Source organism: Equus przewalskii, chromosome 8 (assembly GCF_037783145.1).
Source record: "Equus przewalskii isolate Varuska chromosome 8, EquPr2, whole genome shotgun sequence".
Classification (NCBI taxonomy): Eukaryota; Metazoa; Chordata; class Mammalia; order Perissodactyla; family Equidae; genus Equus; species Equus przewalskii.
The window spans coordinates 85,108,051-85,126,883 of NC_091838.1; the positions used below are offsets into that span (position 1 = coordinate 85,108,051).

At 36.4% G+C, this 18,833-nt stretch overlaps 1 protein-coding gene across 9 annotated transcripts in view; it reads left to right on the forward strand.

Moving 5' to 3' along the window:
• The window catches only part of C8H8orf33 (chromosome 8 C8orf33 homolog), a 45,212-nt gene extending 27,023 nt beyond the window's left edge, over positions 1–18,189 (forward strand). For 6 of the 9 annotated variants that reach the window (XR_011543588.1, XR_011543582.1, XR_011543584.1 and 3 more), the window contains 5 exons: positions 8,162–8,182; positions 8,271–8,297; positions 8,408–8,434; positions 9,623–9,781; positions 16,125–18,189. The gene's annotated coding sequence lies outside the window, so the exon portion shown is untranslated. Of the gene's footprint in view, positions 1–8,161; positions 8,183–8,270; positions 8,298–8,407; positions 8,435–9,622; positions 9,782–12,507; positions 12,598–16,124 lie in introns of all 9 variants that reach the window. The other 3 variants (XR_011543585.1, XR_011543589.1, XR_011543586.1) reach the window with 2 other exon arrangements.
• The last annotated feature ends 644 nt before the right edge of the window (positions 18,190–18,833 follow it).

Consider the following 18,833-nt stretch of genomic DNA (forward strand, 5'->3'; position numbering starts at 1 on the left):
TTAACTACCATAGGTTGGACACAAGAAGGTTTGGTGTTTTCTTGTGTTAGCTCATTTATCCATCACTTTGTAGATAATGGTGTCATCATCACTTAAGGTGTTTGCTTGTTATCACACAGACCACACATGGTAGAGATATAATTTAGTTACAGTTTGAGAAATCTTTGTTCCTATTTTGAATCATCTTTAGCTGACTACCATGAGACTCTATTTTAGAATTATATTATAAAATGATGTAACTCCTATTTCTTTAACTGCATGAGAATTTCATACCTGTTCCAATAAATCTTTGTATTATTTAAAAGCCTATGCCATGTCTTTGAAAATAAATTCGCCCTCAGTTTATGTAACTGTAATTTCTATTATATCTGATATTCTTGTGCTAATGTATATATCACATAAAGAAACAGCAAGAAAAGATAAAATGATAAATCATGATTACATCTTACAATTCAGTGTGCTGAAATGGTGAACAATTATGGTTTCAGTTTTCCTAGAGTAGCCTTTTGTTGTCTGTATTATAAAATAAAATTCACGATTTTGATGAAGATGAATGCATGGAGTACACACATATTGATAGTACATATTATCTAAAATTAATGTGAATTTCTAGTAAATGTTACTTTTGCAGAGAAAAATATATATATTGATGACTGGATGCTAATCATTCTTAAGTCACATATCAATTACAAGTACATAGTGAACATGTTATATGCTCAGTAGTATATCTGACAAAACTTATCTTCACAATAATTCTTTATTTTCTCATATGATACATTTATATATTGCGATGTGATCACCACTGTAGCATTGGCTAGCACCTCTATCACATCACATAATTATTTAATTTTTAAGAACAATTAAGATCTAGTCTCTTAGCAACTTTGAAGTTTATAATACGGTATTGTTGACTATTCATTATGTTGTGTACTAGATGTCAGAATGTATTCATCTTCTAGTTGTATTTTTGTACCCTTCGGCCAACCTCTCCTCAATTCCCCCATCTCCCAATCCCTAGTAATCACCATTCTTCTCTGTTCCTATGAATTTAGCTTTTTTAGATTCCACATGTAAGCGATATCATACAGTATTTGTCTTTTTCTTTCTAACTTATCTCATTTAGCATAATGCCCTTAGTTTGATTCCCATTCACGTTGTTGCAGTTGTCAGGATTTCCTTCTTTCTTATGGATGAAATATATATATACACATCTTCTTTATACATTTATCCAAAGAAGAATTGGGTTGTTTTCATATCTCAGCTATGGTGAATACTGCTTCAATAAACATGGAAAGTGCAAATATCTTTTCAATATTCTCTTTTCATTTTCTTTGGATACATACCCAAAAGTGGAATTACTGGACGTGTGGTAGTTCTAGTTTTGAGTTTTTGGGAAACCTCTATATAGTTTTCCACAGGGTTGAATCAATTTATGTTTTTAAAAAATTATTTTATCAAGGTCATATTGGTTTATGACATTGTGTAATTTCAAGTGTATTATATATCAGTTTCTGTATAGACTGCATCTGGTTCACCCCCAATAGTTGAGTTTTTATCTGTCACCATACACACGTGTCCCTTTACCCCTTTCACCCTCGCCTCCATCCCATCCCCCTCTGGTAACCACTAACATGTTCTCCTTAGCTATGTGTTTGTTTATCTTCCACATATGAGTGAAATCATAAGGTGTTTGTCTTTCTCTGGCTTATTTTGCTTAACATAATACCCTCAAGGTCCACCCATGTTGTTGCAAATAGAATGATTTTGTCTTTTTTATGGCTAAGTAGTATTACATTGTATATATATATATATATATATATAATACACACACACACACACATACCACATTTTCTTTATCTTTTCATCACTTAATGGGCACTTGGGTTGCTTCCATGTCTTGGCTATTGTGAATAATGCTACAGTGAACATAGTAGAGCATAAGTCTCCTTATATTGTTGATTTCCAGTTCTTTGGATAAATACCCAGCAGTGGGATAGCTAGGTCATATGGTATTTCTATTATTAAATTTTCAAGAAATCCCCATACTGTTTTCCATAGTGGCTGCACCACTTTGCATTCCTACCAGCAGTGTAGGATGTTTCCCTTTCCTCCACATCATTTCCAATATTTGATATTTTTTGTTTTGTTAATTATAGCCATTCTCATAGGTGTACGGTGATATCTCATTGTAGTTTTTATTTAAATTTCCCTAATAATTAGTGATGTTGAACATCGTTTCATGCCTGTTGGCCATCTATGTATCTTCTTTGGAAAGATGTTCAGTTCCTTTGCCCATTTTTTGATCTGGTTGTTTTTATGTTGAGTTATATGAGTTCTTTACATATTTTGGAAATTAACCCCTTGTCAGATATATGATTTGCAAGTATTTTCTGCCAGTTGGTGGGTTGTCTTTTTGTTTTGGTGTCTGTCATGGTTTTCTTTGCCTCGCAGGAACTTTTTAGTCTGATGTAGTCCTATTTGTTTATTTTTCCTTTTGTTTCCCTTGCCTAAGGACACATCGTGTTTGAAAAGATAATGCTAAGACCAATGTCAAAGAGTGTACCTCATATATTTTCTTCTAGGACTTTTATGGCTTCAGGTCTTACATTCAAGTCTTTAATCCATTTTGACAATTTTTGTGTATGGTATAAGATAATGGTCTGCTTCATTCTTTATCGTGAGGCTGTCCAGTTTTCCACACACCATTTATTGAAGAGACTTTCCTTTCTCCATTGAGTTCTTGGAGACTTTGTCAAAAATTAGCTGTCCATAGATGAGGGGTTTTATATCTGGGCTTTCAGTTCTGCCATTGATCTGTATGTCAATTTTTGTGTCAGTACCATGCTGTTTTGGTTACCATAGTTTTGTAGTATGTTTTGAAGTCAGAGATTGTGATGCCTCCAGCTTTGTTCTTTATTCTCAGGATTGCTTTGGCTATTTTGGGCCTTTTGTTGTTCCACATAAATTTCAGGATTTTTTGTTCTATTTCCGTGAAGACTATCATTGGGATTCTGATTGGGATTGCACTGAATCTGTAGATTGTTTTAGGTAATAAGGGCATTTTAACTATATTTATTCTTCCAATCTATGAGCATAGAATATCTTTCCATTTCTTTATGTCCTCTTCAATTTCTTTCAATAATGTCTAATAATTTTTGGTGTATAGGTCTCACACCTCCTTAGTTAAATTTATTCCTGGACATCTTATTCTTTTTGTTGTGATTGTAAATGGGATTGTATTCTTGAATTCTCCTTCCTCTAGTTCATTATTAGTATATAGAAATGCAACTGACTTGTGTAAGTTGATTTTTACCCTGTAACTTTGCTGTAGTCATTGATTATTTCTACTAAGTTTCTGGTGGATTCTGTAGGATTTTCTATATACAGGATCATGTCATCTGCAAACAGCAAGAGTTTCACTTCCTAATTTCCAATTTGGATACCTCTTATTTCATTTTCTTGCCTGATTTCTCCAGCCAAAACCTCTGGTACTATGTTGAATAGGAGTGCAGAGAGTGGGCTCCATTGTCTTGTTCCTGTTCTCAGAGGGATGGCTTTCAGTTTTTCACGATTGAATATGATATTGGCTGTGGGTTTGTCATATATAGCCTCTATTATGTTGAGATACTTTCCTCCTATACCCATTTTATTCAGAGTTTTATCATAAATGGCTGTTGGATCTTGTCAGATGCTTTCCCTGCATCTATTGAGATGATCATGTGATTTTTATTCTTCCTTTTGTTAATGTGGTATATCGCATTGATTTGTGGATGTTGAACCATCCCTGCATCCTTGATATAAATCCCACTTGATCATAGTGTATGATCCTTTTAATGTATTGCTGTATTCCGTTTACTAATATTTTTTTGAGGAGATTTGCATCTATATTCATCAGAAATATTGCTCTGTAATTTTCCTTCTTTGTGCTGTCTTTGTTGGGTTTTGGTATCAGGGTGATTTTAGTCTCATAGAATGAGTTAGGAAGCATTTCATTTTCTTCAATTTTTTGGAATAGTTTGGAGAAGGATGGGTATTAAATCTTCTTTGAATGTTTGCTAGAATTCTCTAGGCAAGCCATCTAGTCCTGGACTTTTGTTTTTTGGGAGGTTTTGGAATACTGTTTTGATCTCTTTTCTTGTGATTGGTCTATTCAGATTCTCTGTTTCTTCCTGATTCAGTTTTGGGAAGTTGTATGATTCTAAGAATGTATCCATTTCTTCTACGTTATCCAGTTTGTTGACATACAGTTTTTCATAGAATTCTCTTATAATCCTTTGTATTTCTGTGGTATCCATTGTAATTTATCCTCTTTCATTTCTTTCTTTTTTTTTTTTTTTTGAGGAAGATTAGCCCTGAGCTAACATCTGTCTCCAATCCTCCTCTTTTTGCTGAGGAAGGCTGGCCCATCTTCCTCTACTTTATCTGTGGGATGCCTACCACAGCATGGTTTGCCAAGTGGTGCCATGTCCACACCCAGGATCCAAACCAGCGAACCCTCGGCTGCTGAAGCAGAATGTGCACACTTAACCACTGTGCCTCCGGGTTGGCCCCTCCTCTTTCATTTCTAATTTTATTTATTTGAGCCTTCTCTCTTTTTTTCTTAGTGAGTCTGACTAAAGGTTTGCCAATTTTGTTTATCTTTTCAAAGAAACAACTCTTAGTCAATTGATTCTTTCTACTGTTATTTTGGTCTCTATTTTATTTATTTCTGCTCTAATATTTATTATTTCTCACATTCTGCTGACTTTGGCCTTTGTTTGTTCCTCTTTTACTAATTCTGTTCTGTATAGTCTAAGATTACTTATTTGAGATTTTTCTTGTTTGTTAACGTAGGCCTATAATGCTATAAGTTTCCCTCTTTGTACCGTTTTTGCTCTGTCCTATAGGAATTGCTATGTAGTGTTTTCATTTTCATTTTTCTCCAGGTATTTTTTTAATTTCTCCTTTGATTTATTCATTGATCCAATGGGTGTTCAGTAGCATGTTGTTTAGTCTCCACATAATAGTGACTGTCCTGGCTTTTTTCTTGTAGTTGATTTCAAGTTTCATTGCATTGTGGTCAGAAAAGATGCTTGATATGATTTCAATTTTCTTAAATTTGTTGAGGCTTGCCTTGTTTCCTAGCATATGGTCTATCCTTGAGAATGTTTCATGTGCACTTGAGAAGAATGTGGATTCTCCTGGTTTGGGATGGAGTGTTTGACATATATCTATTAAGTCCACCTTGTCTAGTCTTTGTTTAAGGCCACTATTTCCTTTTTGACTTTCTGTCTGGATGATCTATCCATTGATGTAAGTGGGGTGTTGTGGTGACCTACTAATGTTGTGTTACTGTCAATTTCTACCTTTAGGTCTGTTAATAGTTGCTTTATATACTTTGGTGCTCCTGTGTTAGGTGCATATATATTCATAAATCTTATGTCCTCTTGGTGGAATGTGTCTTTTATTACTAATACTACCCCTTTTTGTCTCTCATTATCTTTTTTATCTTGATGTTTGCTTTGTCTGATATAAGTATGGCAACACCTGCTTTCCTTAGCTTGACAGTTGCTTGGAGTATCATCTTCCATCCTTTCACTCTGAGCCTATGTTTGTCTTTAGAGCTGAGATGTGTTTCCTGGAGGCAACGTATTTTTGGATCTTGCTTTTTAATCCATCCGGCCACTCTGTGTCTTTTGATTGGAAAATTCAATGCATTTACCTTTAGAGAGATTATTTATATATGAGGGCTTGATACTACCATTTTATCTCTTGTTTTCTGGGTGTTCTATATTTCCATTGTTTCTTTTATCTTGTATTTCTGACTGCCATTTCAGTTTGGTGGTTTTCTGTGATGGTTTTCTCAGTTTTCTCTTTATTTGTGATTTATGACTCTGCTCTGATTTTTTGTTTGGTTTACCATGAGGTTTGTATAAAAGATCACGTAGATGAGGTAGTCCGTTTTCTGATAGCCTCTTACCTCCATTAGCCTATTCGCATTCCATCCCTCCCTCTTCCCCTTCTGAGCTATTGCTGTCACAAATTATTTTTTGTGTTATGAGTTTGTCACTAAATTGAAGTGTTCATACTTATTTTTGATGCTTTCCTTCCCTTTATCTCTTATGTTATATTTAAGTGTTTTCTAACCTATTCTGATAGAGAGCTGCAATTTTCTGATTGTCTATTTATCTCCTTGCCCAAAGCTTTGTAGACCTTTGCCTTTTTGTTTAAAGTCTTAGTTCTCTTTCCTCCTCCACCTGATGCATTTCTATATTTATATCCTCTAATTCACTAATTCTGTCCTCCACAAATTCCACTCTGTTTTTTATGGTTTCTACAATATATTTTATCTCATTAATTGTGCTCTTCATATTCAGAATTTCTGTATAGTTTTTTTAAGGCTTCATTCTCTTTGGTGAAGTATTCCTTCTATTCATTAATTTTTTTCCTGAACTCATTGAGCTGGTCTTTCTGAGTTTTCTTGTAACTTTTTAAGTTTCTTTCTGAGAGCTATTTTGAATTCTCTGTCATTTAGATTGTAATCTTCTGTGACTTCAGCATTAGTTTCTGGAGACTTGTCATTTTCCTTCTCTTCTGCAGTGTTACTATAGTTCTTTATGGTGTTTGATGAATTGATCCTCTTCTGGTGCATTTTTAGTAGTAGCACATCCCAGATTCCACTTGCCACCACCTGGGGGGGGAGTAACTGTGTTTTCTGATCCCACCCCATTTGTTGGCAGTTAGACCAGTTGGGCCACATGGGCTGGGCACAGCTGTTCAGAGGGTTGTGCTCATGAGGATGTGGCCTCTGTGCTTATAGGTGGGTCACTGCTGGGCTACTGCTCTCAGTGGGTGGATAGTGCTCACATGGGCAGGGCCACTGCACTCAGCATGCAGATCTGGCTAAGCTGCTGCACTAGGCAGAAGTGGTGCTTTTGTGCAGGCTGCCACTGTGCTTCTCGGTGGGTCTGCAAGAGCTGCTGTGCTTGGTGTGTGGGACATCTCCACATGGGCTAAGCTGCCACCACTTGGTGGGGAGCATTCATGTTGGCAGGACCACGTCAGTAGGTGGGTGCTCCCACAGGCTGGGCTACCACTCCAAAAGTGTTCACACGCAGGCTGGGCTGCCCTGCCTGCACTCACAGTCACACTGGCTGCTGTGTGAGAATCTGTGACCTGGACCATTGTCCCCAGGGAGGAACAGAAGTCCACTCACCTAGTTCCACTGCTTCCTGGGATCCAGTCCACCCACCTTCAGATGTATGGCTGTCTGCATCTCTCAGGTGTCCTCTTGTGTAGGGAATCTTCTGTTGGTTAATGAATGTCCATTTGGATGTAACTTAGAGGGGAGAGACAAAAGGAACAACTCACTCTACCATGATGCTGCCATCACCTCATATTTACATTTTTACCAACAGTGCACAAGGGTTCCCTTTTCTCCATATCCTCACCAACACTTATATCTTGTCTTCTTGATGATAGTCATTTTAACATGTGTGAAGTGATATCTTATTGTGGTTTTTGACTTGCATTCCTCTGCTTATTAGTAATGTTGAGGATCTTTTCATGTGCCCTTTGGTTATTTGTATGGTTTCTTTGGAAAAATGTCTATTCAATTCCTCTGCCTATTTCTTAATCAGATTGCTTGTGTTTTTGGTATTGAGTTGTATGAGTTCTTTATATATTCTGGATATTAGTGCTTTTATCTGATATATGGTTTGCAAGTATTTTGTCCCATTTCACAGGTTTCCCTTTTATTTTGTTGATCGTTTCTTTTACTGTCCAGAAGCTTTTTAGTTTTATGTAGTTCCACTTAATTTTTTTGTTTGTTGTTGCTTGTGCTTTTGGTGTCATATTCAAAAAATTAATTGCCAGGATCCATGTCAAGGAGCTTCTTCCTTATATTTCTTCTAGGAGTTTTATGGTATCAGGTCTTAAGTTTAATTTTGAGTTTTGCTTATGATAGAGAGCAAATTATACAAGCCTCAATGGCAGTTTGGCTCTAACTAACTAAGTGGTATCTCATGTAGACATCTAGTACAAGTTGCCCTTTCAGTCTTTGAGCCTCAAATTCCATAAATCTGACACAAATATTCACTGATAACTTTATATAAAGCCAAAGTTTGCATCAAATTCCTTGGAATCTCAGAAATTAATATTCTTCTTTATTATGTTTTTTTAGATGAAATCAGTGAAGAACTTGGTAAGTTCTGTGTTTCTCTCCTACGCCAAATTAAAAACAATGCCTGTGTCTTCTCAGAACACTTAACAATCTCTTTGATTGGTTGCAGACCGAAGAAAAGTCCTGGGAGAGGCAGGTAAGTGAAGTCAAGATTCTCACTATTGACACACCGTATGTTGTTACCTATAACAGCCCATGTCTTTCCCAGTTATCTAGCTAACCTAGAATGTTTCTATCCATTTGTAGGTCTGAATAAAGCTCGAAGATTTGCAGGTAAATGCCAAGTGAAAAATATATGGTTAAGAATGACTTTATGCCTGTCATTTAATGTCTCTGGAATTCTATTGCAAAAGAAAAAGATTTTGCCCACCTAATCTATAAGACATATTTGAACTTAGAAAATCACTTGATTTTGGATATTTGGACCTAATGTTAAATAAGAACCAAGTTACTAAATAGGAGAAATTTTATTTTAGAAAAGACTGCTTTAAATGAACACCCAAGCTATGCAAAGCACTGATACAATGTGATTGGTCATCTTTTTCTGAATTGCAAGTTGTAGATCAGTCAGAAATGTCTTCATTTTATCCTACTTCCACAATATGGCAACCACCAGATTATCCAGAGCCAAGGAAGATGAGTAAAATACAAGATTTTATTTCTAGTCTCTCCTGTCTTATCTTGAAACCTCAATTCCTTTATGTCTATGAAGTCATTCTCATCAGGATACAAACAAGCTATCTTAAAAAAAGAGGTAAAGAACAATCTCAGTTGATACTCTTTTTCTATATGACTACTAACCAATTTATCTTTCCTTTACAACAAAACTCTACTAAATAGTTGTAAATACACATTCTCTCTAATTTTTATCCTCCCATTTCTCTTCATCTCATCCATAAAAAGGCCAAAATCCTGAAAATGATCTTGATAGGCATAAATGACTCTGACCCCTTTCTCTTCTTATTGCCTTTCTAATTCCATCCCCTTCCTTCTCTCTCTTACTCTCCTTCAGCTTCACTGGACACTTCCCTCTCCTTGAACACACTGGGCATGCTTCAGCCTCTGTTCTTTGCAGATAGGGTTTTCTCCCTGACATTTCTCTATCTCTCTGTTAAACTTTTCGCTTTATCTATGGTTGGCATAATGTTTCTATTACAAATGTTGAGGAAACATTTTGAGATTTGGACCATTGTTAGACCTTTCATAGGACAGTGCCCATGTATCCCTCTAACCTTATTGGCTGCATCCTTGGAACTTCTGATATAACACCAAGTCATTTTCACAGATGAAATGGTATGGGATGCATACAGACAAAGTTTATTTTTTTATTTTCTGTGTATATAAAAAGGAAATTAGAATGTAATCTACTTTGTTCCTCACCCCTGCTTTGACCTTTCTCTTAGAGGCTGAAAAGTCTTATCTTAAGTCTTAAAATCAATTGATGTACTCCTTTTTCTGCAGAAGACATAATATTGGATAAAGCCACTGCTCACCCTTACCTTGCTGTGTCAGATGATGAGAAATGTGTGAAATCTGTTCCAGAAAAACAGGACCTTCCTGACAATTCTGAGCGATTTGATACTCTGGTGGCTGTGCTTGGTCAAAACAGCTTCTCTGATGGTGAGCATTACTGGGAGGTTGAAGTAGCAGGGAAGAACAGGTGGGCAATAGGACTGTGTGTGGACTCAGTTAACCGGAAAGGGCAAGACATCTCTGCTGGCCCTGAGAATGCCTTCTGGACCATATCCCTGAAGAATGATGTATACAAAGCCCTTTCCACCCCCCCGTTCTGTTCTTAATGTCCCAGAACCTCCCTTGATAGTGGGTATTTTTCTGAGATACGAGAAAGGGTTGATCTCTTTCTACAATGTGACAGACTTTACCATTCTCCACACTTTCAAAAGTAAGTTTACTCAGCCCCTGAAGCCATATTTCTATCCTGGACGTCTCAGTCAAGATAACAGTAATGGCCTCACCATTCTTGAGGTATCAGCAACAGATCCTGCTGTCTCTCTTGCTGTCTCTCTTTAGAACACAGCTAGATAATACAGGGCTCATCTGCATGGATCATGAAAGCATGGAGCCATTTCCCAACCAGAAGGCTGTAAGCTGGGGAATGTAAGGATTTGCTCTCAGGACCCAGTCTCCTTCACAGTCTTGTGGGAGACTGAGAATAATTCCTCTCATTGGGCATTTCCACTGCTCATCTCTGCAACCCATCTTCCCTTAATGCACTTTCTTTTATCCCTTTTGATTTTAAGAAATGCAGAGCTCTCTCATCCTTCCTAGATTTGAGGGCAAGATTCTGAAACTAGTTAGCTACTTTCCTCAACAAATCACTGACTACATTTCTCAGTGTGCATTATACCAGATGGATTTATGTATGTTTCTGTTTCACCAATAAGTTTCGGCTCCTCAAGGCCAGAGACCATGTGCTATTTGTTTTTTTACCATCTTTGTGTCAAAATGAGTGCCTTAAGCAGGTTCCTATACTGGATAACGTTGAATTCAGTATAATTGAATCCTATCTACAACCAGACTGACACATGTGTTCAATGACATTTTTATGCATCTTCTACCATTTTTCGTAGCCCCTTCTCTGGCTCCTTTAAGGCATATGACTATAAATTATGCGTCTGAGATATAACCCATGCCATCTGCCTCTGAAGCCCATGCCATTACACTGTGGTGTCTAATATAAATGGTATATGGTCCTACGTACCACCCATAGACAGGCTAAAATTAAAGAAAACAAAAACAATGAAGTAGTAGAGCTGACACATGTTGCTGGAGGGAGTATAAAATGGTACAATACGTTTTAGAAAAAGCTTGGCAGTTTCTTATATAGTTAAACATATAACTATTCTATGATCAGCAATTCAACTTCTACATATTTACTCCAGATAAATGAAAGCATATGGATACAAGAGCTTGTCCAAGAATGGTCATGGCAGATTTATTAACAATAGCTATAAACTAGAAACAACAGAAATGTCCATCAATGGGAGAATGTATAAATACATTTCAAGACATTTATTCAGTGGGGTAGTATTCGAAATTTAAAAATAATAAATACTTATATATGCAATAATATGAATGATTCTCAAAGATATGCTGAGCAAGAGAAACGACACAATTTACATAGTGTTATATTTCCATATGAAGGAAGTTCTTAGAGATAAAATTAATGTATCATGAACAAATCAGATAAGTAGTTGCTTTGGGGACAGATTGGGAATGAGCATAAGTTAACTTTCTGGAGTAATAGAAATGTTATATATCTCAATAGGGATAAGGATTTCATTGATGTATGCATGGGCCAAAATACATCTGGGTGTACATTGAAAATTTTTGCATTTCATGGTGTGGCTGTCGTTCTCCAAGGTGGCCCCACTGTCCCTTGTCTCCTGTTACTAATGCCTTTTTGTAGATACTCCATCACTGAATAAGAGTTATGACCAATAGAACACAGTGGAGTTAACAGCACTCCAGGTTAGGTCCTAAAAGGCATTGCAGCATCTGCTTTTATCCCTTGGGTCTCTCACTCTGGGAAAATCAGGCGCTATGCCATGAGGGCGTGCAAATAGTCCTATTGAGAGGCTCATGTGAAGAGAAACCAAATCCTCCTGCTAATAGCCATGAGGATGAATCACTTTGAAGTGGCTCATCCAGCCCCGTCTAACCAACACTGGATTGCAACTTCATGAGAGATGGAGCCACAACCACCCAACCAAGTCCCCAAATGCCTGAACCACAGGAATCATGAAAAATTGCTATGAATGATTGTTGTTCTTTTAAGTAACTAAGTTTTGAGATGATTTGCTACCTGGCATTGAATAAGTAACGTACAATGTTTGTAAATTTTAAATCAAAAAGTAATGAATTATAAATAAAAACTCTGTTTAATATTTTTTGCAATGTTATTATTTAGCAATTCTAAAATATTTTTTGTTTATTTAGGTTTAAAAAATGAGTAAATATATTAAGAATAATAAGACCCAGAATTTTCTTCAGTAGAAAAGATAGTTATACCTATGAAAAAGAGGGAAGGATAGAATGTACCCTATGATGTTTTGAATTGAAATTGGATGTATCAGTATAAACTCCTAACATAAATATATGTGTTATTATTAACATTATTAATCATTGTCATAAAATATTAATTATATAATAGATTGTAATATATAATTATAATAATATTATACATATCATGTCATATTATATATAATATTGTGTAAATATTATATATACGTATACATCTGTCTGCTGAAGAGGACCTACGTGCCCAGTAGCAATGACCACACTTAGTGACCAGATTTTCATTTTTAACTATTCTGCACCAAAAGGAACCAGGGATCTTTGGAGAAAAGCTTGATTCCAGGGAAGAGGAAGGTAAAGAAAGTATAAGATAAGCCTGCAACATCTTATACTAGAAAGTGAGTTCTCAAATATTAATGGGGACGTATTTAAAGGATACACAAGACAACTAGAAATGTTCTTCTGGCTAAATTTGAGACATCATCATCTTCATCATCATCATCGTCATCATAGAAATTAAGTAAATAAAATTCTGTGGCTCTTACTGATATAAATCAATAATTAGTCTATTAGGGGCCAGCCTGGTGTTGCAGTGGTTAAGTTCACACGTTCCACTTAAGTGACCCAGAGTTCACCAGTTTGGATCCCTGGTGCAGACCTATGCACCGTTTGTCAAGTCATGCTGTGGCACGTGTCCCACATATAAAAGAGGAAGATGGGCACAGACCTTATCTCAGGGCCAACCTTCCTCAGCAAAAAGAGGAGGATTGGTGGCAGATGTTAGTTCAGCGCTAACCTTCCTCAAAAAATAAAAAAAAAAAAGAATAATAATAGCGAATGAATAAATAGCGACAAATGGAAAGTTCTTTCAAACATTACAATTCCAACTAATAAGTGTAGAAGGAAGATAGAAGTATGATATGAAACAAGCTATTTACATAGTCTCAAATTATCTCCCTACAAAATAGTGGTTTCATGTCATAACTTGACAGTTGATAGACCTGATGGACACTACCTAAAGTAAACGATCATAGGATCACTAATATCAGATATTGGAACAAGCCAACATTATGTGCCTCCTAATAATGCACTGAGAGTGATGCTACCTCACCTTCTTGATCTGTCTTCCAAAAATACTTAATTTAAATGTAATCATGAGAAAACTTCAGACAAAACCAAATTGTAGAATATTCTATAGAATAACTATCTTGTTCAAAATGCAAAGTGAAGAAAATTAAAGGTCAAAGAAAAGAATCTTAAAAGCATGAGAATGCAAAGCAATACATGGTCCTAAATTTAATTCTCTAACAGAAAAAAAATAGTTACAAAGGACATCATTGGGAAAAATGACAGAATTTGAATATGGACTATGCATCAGATAATAGTATTACATTGACGTTAAGTTTCTTGACTTCAAAAATTGTACTTGGTATCATAAATATCCTTCTTCTTTGGAAATGCACAGTAAGTTAGTAGATTATTGAGTGAAATAAAAACACAGTTTCTGGGGCCAGCCCTGTGGCTGTGTGGTTAAGTTCACATGCTCTGCTTCTTTGGCCCAGGGTTTTGCTGGTTTGGATCCTGGGCACAGACATAGCACTGCTCGTCAAGCCATGCTGAGGCAGTGTCCCATATAGCACAACCAGTTGGACCTACAGTTAGAATATACAACTACTTACTGGGGGGCTGTGGGGAGAAGAAGAAGAAAAAAAAAGATTGGAAACAGATGTTAGCTCAGGTGCCAATCTTTAAAAAAAACAACACAGTGTCTTCAGTTAATTTTCAAATGGGTCCAAGAATTATATGTATTTACACATATATAAAGCAAATAAATGGACCTTGAGGACATTATACTAAGTGAAATAAGTGAGACAGAGAATAACAAATACTGTGTGATCTCACTTATATGTGGAATCTAAAACAAAACAAAATCTCATAGATACAGAGAAGAGACTGGTGGTTGCCACAGTTGGAGTTGGGGGGTTAAATTAGTGAAGGTAGTCAAAAGGTATAAACTTCTATTTATAAGATAAATGGATCCTAGAGATGTAATTATACCATGGTGACTATACTTAATACTGTATTGTATATTTGAATGTTGCTGAGAGTAGATTTTTTTCTGCTTTTTTTCTCCCCAAATGCCCCCAGTACATAGTTTTATATTTTAGTTGTGCGTCCTTCTATTTGTGGCATGTGGGATGCCGCCTCAGCATGGCCTGGTGAGCTGTGCCACGTCCGCACCAGGACCCAAACCAGAGAAACCCTGGGCCACCAAAGCGCAGCGCCTGAACTTAACCACTCAGCCACGGGGCTGGCCCCGCTGAGAGCAGATCTTAAAAGTTCTCATCATAAGAGAAAAATATTGTAACTACGTGTGGTAGTGGATGCTAACATTACCACAATAAGCTAGACTTATCGTAGTAATTATTTCCATATATGTATATATATATATATATATATATATAACACACACACGTATATAGAATTTTTATGTCATACACTTGAAACTAATATAATGTTATATGTCAAAACAAAATGAAACAAAAGGTAACTGAATGGCCCCAGTCAAATAACCTCTGCTTCCTTCTAAAAATGCATTGGACAGATAATATCTATCAATATACATATCCATCGTGTCATTTTCTATCGTGGAAGTAAGGTAGTGTTGATAAAACCCTAATGGAGAGAAAAATATTCCACAGTAAGATTGTAAGCCAATTTGTAACAATATATTCCTTCTTCCAGTGGCTTTCCTGACATTTCACCCACCATCCACATAAAAAAGGATTAGTAAAAAAGCTTTTAAATGTGACCTATCGAGATCACATCACTTGCTATTCTATGATCCAGAACAAATTTAGCACTTACCGGAAGATATTGTTGTTAAGAACACTAGCTATTCTATACCCTCATTCACAGAAATTAGGTGCATGTATGCTAGAAGAAAAGAGAAAAAAATGCAATGTCTGAAATTCCTTATTACATATGCTTTGTATTATTGTTTTAACAGCCCAAGAATTTGATACCTAAAGAGTCTGATGACAGAAATAGTCTTGATTTCTTACCTAATAACCGTTCTTCCCTTCTTCCTTCCTGAAATAATTCCAATTTGGCCATGACCTTAGACTCTCTCTGCCTTAAAGGAAAATGACAGAAACCCCAATCTCAAGGTCAGGTTTAATTATTCTTCCTTGCCAAAGATTGACAATAAAATGGGCAAATGAACAGATTAAAATGGGTGTGAACAAGCATATATTTCCTGGAGGCCTTTCAGAAAATATAGTTTTCTTTTGCTGTTTTGAGATAGTTTCCAGAAACAGTATTCTCTCTTTCATCTTTTGTGTTATATGATACAAGGCCCACAAGAGCTATACACATTTATTCAATAAATTTTATTTATTGCCTTATATATGCCATTTGCAGTTCTGGGTTCAAGAAAGACAGAAGGAACAAAACTAGTCACTGTTTTCAGAGGCTTAAAATATATTGCAGGGAAATAAACAACCAGCAAATAGATACATAGCATCTTAGTTGAGAAAAATAGAGCTGATTAAGGGAATGGAAATGTACAAAGATATTTGCTATGGCACTGCCAAACAAGGCCATGTGATGAGATATAAATCTGAAGGGAATGTAGGGAGCAATGCAGGTGGACCCCCATAAGAAGTATAGAGGGACTAGTAGGTGCAGAGTCACCAAGGGGAGCTTCTTTGCTTTGTTTGAGAGCATCAAGGGTCCAAGGTGTTTAGAGCAGAGTGAGTGAGGAGAGAATGGAAGAAGCTGAGATCAGAAAAATTCGTCAGGTCATTATAAATTCCTTGGGTTTTATGATGATGAAGATAGGAAGCCAGTGTAGGAGTTGTGAGCAGAAAAGCAATATTGATCTGACTTATGTTTTTAAAAATTTGTTCTGACTACTGTGTAGAGAGAAGGTTGGTGGCGATACGGACAAGAATGGAAAACAAAGATTCATCTGGAGGACCATCTTCTCAGAAGCCTAAGAATAAAACTCACACAGAGAAGAAAGCAGAACCAAAGGAACTACATAGAATTGAAATTATACCCAAAGAACTGAAGGAACCAGAGTCTTGGCTATTTTTGCAATTGTATCTTTTTGAGTCAGTACTGTCCAATTTCAGTTGGCATTGTTTTGCTTCAGATGAAATAATCCTGATACAGTCACGTTGAAAATTCCTAAACAGCCTAGGGCCCATCAATGGACGAATGGAATACTACTCAACCATTAAAAAAAGGTGGAATCTTGCCATTTGTGACAACATGGATGGAACTGGACAGCATTATGCTAAGTGAAATAAGTTAGATGGAGAAGGCCAAGTACCTTATGATTTCATTCTTACGTGGAAGATAAAAAACAACAACAATGACAACAAACAAAACATAGATATAGAGAATAGATTGGGGGTCACTGGGGGGAAGGGAGGAGGGGGAATGCAAAAGGAGTAAAAGGCCACATGTGCACAGTGATGGATGGTAATTAGACTTTGGATGGTGAACATGATGTAGTCTACACAGAAATCAAAATATAATGATGCACACCTGAACTTTAAGAGAAACAAAGTCATGTTTTTGTGTTTTAGCAGTCTTTTGTCTCTCAATGCCAGGGAGGATCTTTTTATGGTGTCATGTCCCACGTCAGAGGGAAAATGCACAAATTGGAAACCTACTGAGGCCACATTTGAGTAACAAAGAGGGGTAGAAGGAGAATTTTAAGGCATTTTTTCCCTAAAGTTTATATGTTATCAAGATCATAGACATTGGAGATCATCTGAAGTGTTATGTCTTTATCAAAAGTTTGTTAGACTTTCAACAGGCCTGGTCTGGACATCTTGGGAAAGCTGTCTCATCAGATGCTGTCTGCTTCAATTCCAGAAAATCTCTACTTTCATGTCACCAGATGATGTGCAGGTGCAGTCAGGGTTCGATGCTTTCTTTAGGTGTGTCACATGAATCCATGAGTTTATTCCCTGGTGTTTCATGGCACAAAAGTTAATTCGTGGTTCCAGATAAGGGTCTTTTCAGTGAGATTGAAGAGAATTCTTCTAGAAATGTCTTTTCCAATAGACAATCTCAGGTTGCAAAGTGTGATGCTTAAGATTTTCATCTCCCTCAAGTGCACTGTGAAAAGATTGCTCAGCTGAAACATGGTTATTTTTAATAGAAACAATTAGGCATTTGCAATATTAGAGTATATCTCCTTTTATTAGCGGTGGGTCAAAAGAGGCAGGAGCCCAGGGCCATGGGCATCCCACGACTATCTGGGAGGGTGAGAGTTTATGAGTTCCAAAGAGGGTAGATCTAAATTTTAGAAGAACCAATGGTAATGCTTTTGGCCAAAGTATTTGGAGGTTCTCTACAAATTTTGCCAATTGAGTCTAAATAATGTGTGTTCAACTGAACCAGAAGATTGAGGGTGGTGAGCACAATGAAAGTGTTGCAAAAGTTATCAAACAGCACAGACTTGCCAAAGTACCTGACCAGTAAATTTTTTTTTTTTTATCACTCTAAAGCTCAAGATGAGTTAGTTCCCCAGGTAAGGATAATTCTTTCAAAAAGGACTTTCATCACAGAAAAGGTGGTAGACTATCTACAGGGAAAGGCTTCACTCCAGTGAGAAAATATGCAAACCATGACTAAAAGATATTTATATTCATGAAGTGAGGGAAGTTGTATTAAATCCATCTGTCAAAACTTAAGTGGTCCGTTAGACAGCTTAGAATATCTGGGAGCAGCAGAAACAGACTTTCTTCCATTGTATTTTGGACAAGTGGGACAAGGGAGGGAGGTACTTTTTGTGGGTTTGTTAATATTTTCTATCAATATTGATTTATAAATGTTATTTTGTCAGTAAACCAATGGATTATTGTATGTACAGTAGTTAGGCATGGGAATTTTAAAGTTTCCAGTAGGACCGAGTTGTTATTTGGTCCAAATGAGAGCTTTTTCTTTATATTAAACCAACAGTTGCTGAATTTCTAATCTTATTTTTCTTTTTCTGAGGCCAATTGTTAGGTTTCTTGCCAGTTTTTCTAAGTTATGATTTAGGAAAATATCCCTTTGGTCCATGACAGAGGCTTTGATGTTTTGGGGTCCTTTAAGGGCTGAATTCCTTGTGGAAATGTCAGCAAGATAATTTCCATTAGCTTCCAGAGAGTCAAGTTTAGAATGTCCTGGGATTTTAATAATAGCTAAAGCAGCAGGTAAAATCATAGCATCTAATAATTTCTGAACATAGTGTCCATTTAATTTTATTTCCACTGGGGGTAAAAAAGCCATGTTACTTTCACAACATTCAAATGTCATGAGTTACTCTCAAAGTGTATCTACTATCAAGTATAAATATTGGCAGTTTTGCCCTTAGCTACAGTACAAACTTGTGTAAGACCATGTAATTCAACCCATTGGGCTGAAGTAGCCATAGGTAAAGACTCTGCTTTAATGATATCAAAAGGAGTTGCAATAACATACCCAGTACAACATTGGCCATGATCACCTTTTAAATAAGAATTATGAGTAAATCATGAGAAGTTGACGTTACCCAAAGGAGTTTCCTGCGGATCTTCACAAAGAATTAAGATTTGGCATTTAACAGTGATGAGAAGGGGAAAAAGTTGCA